Here is a 10530-nt window from a genome sequence, read left to right as displayed (position 1 = left end):
ATTACAATGGAGTGAATGTCAATAAAACAACAACTCAATAAAGAAGTAAATGTCAATAAAACAGCAACCAAACAATGGAGTTAATGTCAATAAAACAGCAACCAAACAATAGAGTTAATGTCAATAAAACAGCAATCCAACAATGGAGTAAATGTCAATAAAACATCAATCCAACAATGGAGTTAATGTCAATAAAACAGCAACCAAACAATAGAGTTAATGTCAATAAAACAGCAATCCAACAATGGAGTAAATGTCAATAAAACAACAACCCAACAAAGTCTAATTTGTCAACCTCAGCGTCGAGAATGTACCTTTTAGTAACATGTCTATTATAAAAAAGAAGATGCATGTTGTATGATTGCCAATGAGACAACTAAACTGGATGATTTGAAATTATCTTTACCATAACACACGAATACAACAGAAAAAATAAAATATCATCGTGACAACTATAAACGTTAAGACATATGACGAAATCCGATGACAATAACAAATATAACATCAAAAGTAAATAAATGAATTTTTGGATGGAAAAGTACCGTGACACGTCTTATAGCAATTCAAATCGAACTCACACTAAAAAATTGACTATACACGGCAATAAGTTCAATAACTCATTAAGGGTTCAATTGCCATTTTGTTCATGTTGATTGCTGTACATTATTGCTGTTTACAGTTTATCGCTATCAATGTTAAAATTCAAGATAATTTTCTTAAAATTACCAATTCAGGGGCAGCAACCCAACACCAGGTTGCCTAAATGGTCTGACAGGGAGTTAGATCTTCGCCAATTTGTCCTGCCAGATTTGCTGTAGATGATTCGGTTTCAGGGATATGAACCAAAAACTGAATTTTACCCTATGTACTATTTTTAGTCATGGCAGCCATCTTGGTTCCCTGGTGGTGTCATCTGACACATTTTTAAACTATATACCCTAATGATGATTGTGGACAAGTTTGGTTAAATTTGTCACAGTAGTTTCAGAGGAGAAGAAGGGCAATAACTCCTCAACTGACCATTTTGGTCATGTTGACTTATTAGTATATCTTACTTTGCTACATTATTGCTGTTTACAGTTTATCTCTATCTAAAATAATATTCAAGATAATAACCAAAAAACGGCAAAAATTCCTTAAAATTATCAATTCAGGGGCAGCAATCTAACAACGATTTGCTCAATTCATCTCAAAATAACAGAGCAGATAGATCCTGACCTGTGTTCTATTTTTAGCCATGGCGGTCATCTTGGTAAGTTCGTCAAGTCACCGGACTAATTTTTTAAACTAGATACCACAATTATGATTGTGGCCATGTTTATTTTCGGAGGTAGATAGAAAACGGCGGGTAGCAAAAGAAATATGGCAAGGTTATTTTTATAATATCTAAAAACCGATATACTTTAATTGTGACGGAATGTAAGGAATTACATGATATTGTAAAAAGTTTTAAAACGTGTAGATTTATCTAAGAAGGGGGGGGGGGGGGGGGGGGGTCTTCACATATTGTTTGATTGTTTGATTTGAGCACCCCAAAAAAGATCATAAAAATTATTGAAATAACAATTAATCAAATTGGGAATTCCAATAGATAATATGTTAAAGAGCAGACAACAGCCGAAAGCCACCAACGGTGTCTTAAAAGAGGGACGAAAGATACCAGAGGGACAGTCAAACTCATGAATCGAAAATAAACCGACAACGCCATGTCTAAAAATGAAAAGACAAACTGGCAAACAATAGTACACATGACACAACATAGAAAACTAAAGAATAAGCAACACGAACCCCACTAAAAACTAGGGGTGATCTCAGGTGCTCCGGAAGGGTAAGCAGATCATGCTCTACATGTGACACCCGTCATGTAGCTCCTTTTATAACAAATCTGGTAAATATTAAAAACGCAGCGAGAAAATCCCACATCCGGAGGTGGTCCTCATGCAGCTGGCCCAAAATAAAAGTGTGAACAAGTTCAGTGAAAACTCCATAACATATAAATGAATTACAAAAAATGTTGTTACTGCATGTCGATGAGACATTATAATATCTATAAAATAACAAGAAAATTAAAAGATAGAAAAAGGAGAATATAATGCACGGACGATTTTGATTGGTTGTAAATCAATAATATAACAAGTATAGCCTTTGTAAGGGGTCAATATAGGATATATCGACAGGGGTCAATATAGAATATATCGACCCAAAGAAGTATATCGATCTCAGACTTCGTTCTCGGTCAATATACTTCATTCAGTTCAACATATCCTTTATTGACCTTCTGAAAAGGCTATAATTGTATAAAATAAAGTCTTATGAATTAAAACAACAAATATTACACATTCTGCTTGGATTAATACTGATGCAAAACACTCGCTATTAAAGTCTGATGATCAAAACCCAAACTATTGTAATAATCTCGATAATTGTGTCCTTACAAAACCCAAACTATTGTAATAACCTCGATAAGAGTGTCCTTACAAAATGCAAACTATTGTAATAATCTCGATAAGAGTATCCTTTCTGTCATTCGTTGGTCCTTGAGAGGGGTTACGAACTGAATGTTCAAAATTAGCTTCTCTATCACTACGTTTTTTTGGTAGGAACTGTTCTTTCTATTAGGTATTCTCAGTTACAATACACAACTCGTCCAATAATAGTCTATAACTGTGGCAATTGGTTTTTTTTCTCTCATATTTTTGTTTGTTTGAAGTAATGACATCCGTGTATTAAAAAAACGTTGTATGTTAATAAGAATTTCGCATGTTAATGTTACTAAATACAAAAAAAAACAAAAAAAAAACAAAACAAACAGATCACATACAATAAAAAAAAACGTGACAACCAGCCTCCTCCAAAAGTAGTGTTCAAATCCTTATGTTTGGAACAAATTAAGATGGAAATACTGCTAACTCTATAATATTTTCGTATACTTGGTAACTGTTATTATGATGGATAATCTTCTCTCAAAGATATGTGTGTACGGCAACATATGCAGCCGGGTAACTTGGTGAGTCTCTTCATGATAATTCCCCTTCTCACAAAAATCCAGATCAGTCCAAATAAACCTTGTAATATATCGAATATGCTGAGAAAAAACAAAACTGACCGCACAGTATTTTCGAAGTCTGAAAAATCAATCACTCTTTCATTTTCTTCATATTCTAAACCAAGAACAGTTGTATATAACAGAAGCAGTACATCGCTACCTAACATCAGTACATTTCCTACGCATATCATAACGAACATCGGTATGCTGACATCGGCGTAAGTATTTTTGATAAAACAACGACAATGACATGATACAAAAGAAAAAAAGCCTAGGAAAAGACCCCACAGTAAAAAAAAAACAAAAAAGGCTATGAATATGTTGGTTAAGGTAGGACTGTGTAACCCTCCATAAGACCAATCAGTCAGTAATGTGAAGAAATTTCCTTGCTTCCACGATTTGAATTGGTATTCATATAATCCATAAGACACGTTTATAATACAAACTTCAGCTGCAGATATTAGGAAGCTGATGAGAAAACGAATTATTACAATATGAAGATAATGAGTACGACGCTTCTTACAACGACTCACAGCCTTGTCCAGACAATAAGTAAGAAGCAATATAACCAGATCGTAAGCATCTCCAAATTCAAACATGTTGGTGCCTCGGAAAATTCAATAAGAAAGCAATATGTTATACTGACGACGATTCTAATAGAAATAATCTTCTATGAGTTGAAAGAAACCGGTTTTAAAAACGATCGTTTGGGGTCATTTAAATTTTAGAACCTTTAATTTTCTGAAAACCACATTTTAAAGTTAATTGGTCGTCTTTCAAAACCCTGATTTTTAATAACTTTGAATACTTCTTTTATCTAACGCCCACATTATAAAAAATGACCGTGAATTACCGGTAATACCAAATAGTGGTCAAACCTTGCGATCGGGTCGTTAATGTAAGTACTTAATCGTGCATAGAAAACAAGACAATTCCCAATGCCATGGTTACTCCGACAACCACTAAATTACAGGCTCCTAACTAGGGACAGACACGTACATAGAGAATGGTAACACCAAGACAACATATACAGAACCAGTTGTGTCATATGGACTAACAAAATATACAGAAACTAATATGTTAGTGACTGTATAACATGCAATATAAAAAAGAAGATGTGGTATGATTGCCAATGAGACAACTCTCCACAAAAGACCAAAAAATGACACAGAAACTAACAACTATAGGTCACCGTACGGCCTTCAACAATGAGCAAAGCCAATACCACATAGTCAGCTATAAAAGCCCCGAAACAGAAATAATTCAAACGAGAAAACTAACGGCCTTATTAATGTATACAAAAAATGAACGAAAAACAAATATGTAACACATAAACAAAAGACACTTGCAATGTGACCGCTGAATTACAGGCTCCTGACTGGGGACAGGCACATACATACAGAATGGGGCGGGGTTAAACATGTTAGCGGGATCCCAACCCTCCCCTAATCTGGGACAGTGGTGAAACAGTACAACATAAGAACGAACTATAAAATATCAGTTGAATAAGGCTTAACTCATCAGATGGATAAAAATGAAAATACTACACATACAAAATTAAGTGGACGTGGCCTGTACGTATAAATACATCCCACTGACAACAAAAAGACATTAATTACATGTTTATTTAATATATTTTTGAAATCAGGCTTTTTCATAATCATCGTATATATGCTAGTTAGGTCTTTCTCAATATAATTTTTTTTTAATCTTTATTTTCTGTAAATTGTGATCGTTTGTAAATAGGTCAATATCAAAAGATTTTTAAACTTCTATATGCTACTTCTTTGTGTAGGTAAAACCAAACCACAATATTGTGACCGTCACTATAGTGCCTTACAAGATTGTGTGAGGTAGACGAAATTGACTTTAAAACGATCGTATTGACTTTTGATGTGCAGAAATAGGCAGATCGGATATATTTTGACTTTATTAACTTACTTCTTAAAGTCATAAGAAACGAGTGACCGGTGAAAAATAATGTTCTTCCAATATTCTTAAACCAATGCATACAAACATCATAAACTTAGTCTTCTGTGCTCGAATTTATCATTTTTTTCGTGTAAATTTCGTATAATCGTCAATTTTTTTTTCAATCGGTCAGTGTTGTTGTGAAAATATGGCAGATAATTAAAGTTCGTGTTTTGAAGCCGAAGTTTAACGATTGTCACCTGTTTGTCAACAATTGACGAAAAATAAACAAAAAAGCATGGAAATTGAGCACGTGTTTAACATGTAAATTCAGATAATAGTTTATTTTAAGGACATCCATGCGTATTGCGGTCACCGGATTTTTACGAGATGGGTCACACTGAGGTCACCTTGCATACGGAAAATATATCGGGGGGAATTGCTTGCTGGAAGGAAGCAATTCAAATAAAGTAAACTTCTTCTAAATATGAATAAATTAAAGAATTTTCTTCAGAAAAAAGTATACTACATAAGTTTTACAATGAACACTATCCATTGAGTTATAAAAAACATATGCATTATTTTTTTTTATTTGAGGTTTCTTATGACTTTAAGTTTGGGATTAATTGTAATGAACATATTCCAATGAGACTGAAAAATTCTTTTTTTTATTATGATAAATAATAATTTTACCTGCCGTAGTCGTGCGTAAAATATATTTCGGCATTTCTCTTACGAAAACGACTTGTTCAATGGAACAAAACGTATTATTTGTAAACTTCACAATTGGCTTTTAAAAAATAACCTTTCAACTGTATATTCCGAAAATTTAGTGAAAATATAATAATTGGCATTTCTTACTTTTCATACCTTAACTTTCATTGATAAATCATAATATTGACTCGTCCAGTGTCCAGTCTGAAGGTCATTTTAGTTACCGTACACATTCATGCACGTTTTAATTAATCAATAGGCATGTATGAAAAGCATAAACAAGTTTGAAGGTAAACTAATAACAATTTAATCCAATCAAATTGCCTACGATTTAATAACAATGAACAGTCCACATCATAAAAATGTATAGGGGTAAACTGGGTAGGGAGAAAATGTCAGATATTTTAAGTTCATTATTTTCCAATAAAGAATAAAAATTTGTTAACCAATAAATTTGTTATAATTTCATAAACATGTCATTAAGTATTGGTATAGTTTTTGGATCTTTCATTAGCGTATTTAAGGCTGTAGAAAGTTTGGCCTTCAAAAGTCAACATAATCATTGACTTTATACAGAAAATTCATTGAATGTTTCTCAACTAATACTCGACAACAAAGAAAATCATTTATTAAAAAACTGCAAAAAAATTAATTCTAGCTGATTGATGCAGTGGTATTGTCATAAATTGCACTGGAGTGAACTTGCAGTGGTACAGCAAACGTAGAATTCCCTCACACAATGTTATCACACACTATAACACCATTTACACTATTTGTTGGTTTAAAACACATATTCTTTATACTTGTAATAATAAATCGAAAAAGACCTTTAAATGGAGTTGTTACAAGTTGAAAATATCCGCGACACACTGTCCCTTGGTGTTTCCTGCAGATGAACAAATTTTCCATCTTTATGATAATAATTTTAGTTTTTTCAAACTTTATTATTGCCGGACATTTTTATTTGTGCACTGCTGGACATTGAAATAATAATAGTATTCAGAAAGTAACACGGGGAAGGGAGAACAAAAATACTCAAGAGTCCTTTAATGTATTCAAGTTTTATTATTATACTATTTTCATTTGTCAATTATAATATCTGTCATGTTATTTACTGTACAATGACTCATATTTGTTGTTTATACTATCACTAGTAATTTTAAATGCCCCCTATTGGTCCCTTGTTAGAATAACAAAAACTATTTGACTTTGAATTAAATTAATTATAAATTGTAATATCAAGTAAAGTCAGATTTTTCATCAGACACCATATCAAAATTTAGGTAATTATCAAATGATTTTTTTTCATATGACACAAAACATTATCTAATGATTTTGTTAAATTTTTAGTGAAGCCATGATTTTTCATGGATGTAGGTTTGCATATGCTCCCACAATAAGCCAAGTTGGCATCATTTATATAAAAGAGTAGGCCCGGTAAGACCAAATTTTTGCCCCCAAAATATAGCAGTTTTACAAAATTGTTAAAATGAAAACTTTTATAGTTATCTATTGGAAAGTAGAATGCTTCTTCTACATAAGTATGGGCTGTTTTCTACAATAGAGTGCACATATATCGGGTACTAGCACCATTAAGTCATGCTAAATTACTGAAATCTTCACAATTTTAGCATTTTAATTAATTTAAAGCGGTTTCCGTCTAAAATAAAAGTAGCCGCATTTCTGTTCATTCTTCATATGGAAATGTAAGCTGTATTTAATGATTATACATAACATTTATTAAGGTTGAGGATGAACACGGGTGCAGCGCAACCACTTTTGACAATAACCATCTCAGTGAAAAGTGATTTTTTTGGGGGGCATATTTGATAGACTTTTCATATCTGAGCTTGAATCTGAGCGTTTTTAATGACTAAATCAGTTAAAATCTTGCACTTAAACTAATTGAATCAAAAGAAATAGACACTTTAGTGTTTAAAAAGTGTCCAAAATCTTTTGTCAGATTAACCTGAAATATGTCATTATATGAGGACAAAATCGGCACTTACCGGATCTTCTCCTTTCATAGAAAATATTTTGAATATAGATTTTGTTAAAATAAAGAAAAAAAGTATGGTCGTATTTTTTTAATAATTTTCTTTTCTTTGGCATGTTTGAAATACATTACACGTATAGTTATTCATGTTATAAACCGTTTCAGTCACCCCCTTTTTATTTTCTCCCAAACAAGTCCGGAAATGAGAAATCCGATAAAGGTTCTAAATTTCGATTCGTAAAGCGACACCTGGAATTTAAAGGCGAGCGGGAAGGTAAATATATAAACAAATGCATTTTCCACACAAATCTGAAAATCAGGACACTATGAATTATTTCTATCCGTTAATATTACATGGTTCATAAAATTGCATCAGCTTAACACGAGGTCACAACTTTCAGATGAAAGTTTTTCAAAAGCTATTTATTAAAATTAAAAAAGGGGGTTTGGTTCCGAATCAGTCAATGAGTCATTTCTCCGATCGGTGCAGTGTAGAATGATTCTCCCTGTGGTTTGTAGTAAAATGTACATTTATGGTTCATCTGACAGCATAGACAAAAATGAAAAGATGAGAGGGTACACTGAGAGGCATCCATGTACACTACCTATATAGATCGGGATTTATTAATAATGGAGATGTGTCACTAACTTATAGATTGTCAGCTAGACTGTTGAAGTTCGTAGGCTCTGAAATAGCGCCAGTCTTCACAGTCTTTTTCCAGGCATCCATTAACCAAGGAGCGATCCCAAAGGAATGGAAGGAGGCAGACGTAGTTCCTATATTTAAGAAAGGTGCTAAGAACCGCCCTGAAAACTACAGACCTGTCTCGCTCACATCCATCACCTGTAAAATGCTGGAGCATATAATCACGAGCAGCATAATGAAACACCTAGAGAAACACACCATACTAACAGACGCACAGCATGGCTTCCGTAAACACAGATCCTGTGAATCTCAACTTATAATCACTATCCAGGATCTAGCCAAAACAGTCGATAACACCGGACAAACAGATGTCATCCTCCTGGACTTCTCCAAGGCTTTCGACAAGGTTCCTCATAAGCGACTTATGCATAAGCTACATCACTACGGAATACGGGGTAGTCTACATAGCTGGATTGAAGACTTTCTCAACGAAAGAACACAACACGTCGTTCTCGAAAACGGTAAATCCAATACTGCACCTGTCCAATCAGGAGTTCCTCAGGGCAGTGTCCTGGGACCCATCCTTTTTCTACTATACATTAACGACCTACCAGATTACACAGTCAACAAATCATCAGTTAGACTCTTTGCCGATGACTGCGTATTGTACAGGGAAATAAAAAAAAACAAAGATGCAGAACTACTTCAACAAGATCTGGAAACCCTACAAGAATGGGAGAATGATTGGCTCATGGAATTTCATCCCAAAAAGTGCCAAGTCATTCACATTACCAACAAGAGGAAACCAATTAGACAGCCATATATCATCCATGGTCACATATTAGAGGAAGTAGAATGTGCAAAATATCTGGGGGCCAACATCCACCACAAACTAAACTGGACTACTCACATAGACCAAGTAGTAAGAAAAGCCAACAACACCAGGTCTTTTCTACAGAGGAATATATCACAATGCCCACGAAAGACCAAGGAACTCTACTACAAGACCCTTGTGAGACCACAGATGGAGTATGCAAGCATCATTTGGGATCCACACACAGCAAACAACATCCACAACCTGGAAATGGTACAACGTAGGGCAGCAAGATTTGTTACTGGTGACTACCACCGAACCACTAGCGTAACAAACCTATTACACCAGCTGCAATGGCCAACCCTACAAGAGCGTAGAGCAACGAATAAAGTTATAATGATGTACCGCATAGTTAACCACTTGGTTGCAATACCAACATCCTGCTTAATCCCAACAGCAGCAACATTAAGAGGACACAACCAACGATTCCTTGTTCCATTCGCAAGAACGCAGCTTTACCAGTACTCGTTCTTCCCAGACGCCATCAGATTATGGAACAGTCTACCACCAACTACTGTAGCCTGCAACTCAATTGACACATTCAAGTGTGAGTTGCAGAAGACCAAGATGTATTAAGGACTGTGCGAAATTTTTAACTGTACATACTATTTTTTAACTGCACTGTAAATATTGGTTTGTCTGCACCACGCATCAGTTCGATAATACACCAGATGGTGGTATGAACTGTAATTGGAAGAAGGAAGAAGTTATGTTTATACTACAATTACTTTTACAAAGACAATCAATCCCAACACAAACAGTCAGGGGTACTTCTAGCCAAAGATTCCTCTGACGTCCAATTTTTTTTTTTGCCAGACAAAGCTGGGGCTGTGTGACGTCAGAGCTCGTCCCATATCAAAAAGTGGATATTTTCTCACCCAAAATAGATGTGCTGCTTCGTCACTTCTGGTGCAGACTGACAGACTTTGACTTTCATATGGACATCAAGTTTATGAGAGAGTTCATGGTCTCGAGACTCAAATATTCAAATATTTATATTTTTTCACCTCAACATTTAGAAACAAACCATGATTTTTCAACTCCTTTTAAGAGATCGGTATGAAGCATTTAGTTCCAACCACATTACAATCCAAAGCTCTCAAACATTTAGATAACTTGCATTGTTAATGAATGAGGCGTTACATAATGGTCATTTGCATAAATCATCACTGTTTTCTCGTGGTCATGTGATAATCTTTGAATATGAAACTGATTGTACTGCCATGGTTTTGGTGCGCATATGAGACCTCTCCCATATTTTTTAATTTAATTCAACAAAAGACAACACAGCCACTTTGTTTTTTCTATTTTGTATAGCATGGTTTAGTCTTGTTTCTTTCTTT

General features: G+C 34.3%; 1 protein-coding gene across 3 annotated transcripts in view; it reads left to right on the top strand.

Moving 5' to 3' along the window:
- Nucleotides 1-7866: 7866 nt before the first annotated feature.
- LOC134696517 (chromosome-associated kinesin KIF4-like) overlaps nt 7867-10530 on the top strand; it is a 43618-nt gene continuing 40954 nt past the window's right edge. For all 3 annotated transcript variants that reach the window (XM_063558356.1, XM_063558353.1, XM_063558355.1), the window contains exon 1: nt 7867-7941. The gene's annotated coding sequence lies outside the window, so the exon portion shown is untranslated. The remainder of the gene's footprint in view (nt 7942-10530) is intronic.

This window comes from Mytilus trossulus, chromosome 14, assembly GCF_036588685.1.
Source record: "Mytilus trossulus isolate FHL-02 chromosome 14, PNRI_Mtr1.1.1.hap1, whole genome shotgun sequence".
Classification (NCBI taxonomy): domain Eukaryota; kingdom Metazoa; phylum Mollusca; class Bivalvia; order Mytilida; family Mytilidae; genus Mytilus; species Mytilus trossulus.
Note: the sequence above shows the minus strand (reverse complement) of the source record. Positions and strands in the feature narration are given on the sequence as shown.